This window comes from Panthera uncia, unplaced genomic scaffold (assembly GCF_023721935.1).
Source record: "Panthera uncia isolate 11264 unplaced genomic scaffold, Puncia_PCG_1.0 HiC_scaffold_594, whole genome shotgun sequence".
Taxonomy (NCBI): domain Eukaryota; kingdom Metazoa; phylum Chordata; class Mammalia; order Carnivora; family Felidae; genus Panthera; species Panthera uncia.
Genome location: NW_026059753.1, coordinates 22994 through 24446, shown reverse-complemented (window position 1 = coordinate 24446; position 1453 = coordinate 22994). Strand labels below are relative to the sequence as shown.

Sequence of the window (1453 nt, the reverse complement as noted above, 5' to 3'; positions counted from 1 at the left end):
GAAGTCCTGGCCGAAGAGACAGGGCCTTCAGTCTGACTCAGAGAGTGAGTAAGTAATGGACGGGGGAGGGAGAGCAGGCCACCGAGGGGGAACAGCCCGGACCAATGAGAGAGGTGAAGGATTAGACTGCCTTCTGGATGGCATAGCACTCCACAGGGCTGGAGGGAGAAGGACAGGAAACAAGAGATGAAAGGTTACAGATGGGAGCCTAAATGCACGCGCTGGATCTTGGTTGTTCAGGGCCTGGCACTCCTTTCAAAGGAGTGGACGTTACCCCGAAAACCTTGTGCAGTGCGCGGCTCCTCCTCCCGGCCTGCATCTCAGATGGAGGCTCTGTAAATCTCGCCTCTTTAAAATTGACAGCAATACCTTAAGTTACTGGCACGTGGGTTTCATTTTCTTCGTGGCCATTTAATTCTGTCACACATAATGTCCCTAAGTGAAAGCCATCTTCCCGTCTGTCACATTCGCTAAGACATCAAGCTTTGGTGACGACGCCTGTCCTCACTGAAGCCCTACGAGGAGGCGCCCTCGCACCCTTCCACAATGAACACCAGTGGAAAAAAGGCCTTTATTATGGAATTCATTCACGATCAAGGGACCTCAGCTTTTGTGTGGGTTCCCTCCCAATGTGTCAAGCAGGTAGCCCCATTACCCGTGTGGCTCAGGCCCACAATGTCACAAGTGTGGGAGGCTCACAACCCAGAACGGGGATGCAGTCACGTTTTGGGCAGCTCTCTCTGCTGAACATGCACAAGGCCCTGGGGTCCCACCTGTCGAACAGACTGACCTTTGAGAAGTCTGGCTCTTTCCTCCAGAAGCGAACGGGCTCCGCGGAGGTCCCGGCCAACTTAGCAGAGCCTTCCGGAAGGCAGAAGCTCCTCCTGCGTCGGGGCGCCAGAAGGTCAAGCTCACGGGGTGGGCCGCAGGTCACACGCATGCGCACTCACCTCACCGCGTCTCCGTGGACGTTTTATTAGCTCACGTCACCGCAAGAAGGACCAGGTACGAGTATTTTGAGACAGAGAGAGACCGTAGTCATAGAGGTTTTATTTTATTTGTTTATTTAGTTTAAAATGTTTGTTTATTTTTGAGTGGGGGAGGGGCAGAGAAACAGGGAGACACAGAATCCGAAACAGCTCCAGGCTCCGAGCTGTCGGCACAGAGCCCAACTCCGGGCTCGAACCCACGAACAGCAAGATCATGACCTGAGCCGAAGTGGGGCGCTTAACCGACTGAACCACGCAGGCGCCCCCATATGGCTTTTATTGTAGCCTATCGTTGTTATAGTTGTGTTTTATTAATTGTTGTTAATCTACTGTGCCTATTTTATAAGTTAAGCTTTATCACAGATATGTGCGTACAGGAAAAAACAGTGTATGTAAGGTTCGGCACTATGCATGGTTTCAGGCAGTCACTCCAGGTCTTAGAATGTAGCCCCGATAGAACAGGG

At 52.0% G+C, this 1453-nt stretch overlaps 1 pseudogene; it reads right to left on the bottom strand.

Annotated features, from left to right (window-relative positions):
* Positions 1–236: 236 nt before the first annotated feature.
* LOC125918249 (protein N-terminal asparagine amidohydrolase-like) lies at positions 237–850 on the bottom strand (annotated as a pseudogene).
* Between the last annotated feature and the right edge of the window lie 603 nt (positions 851–1453).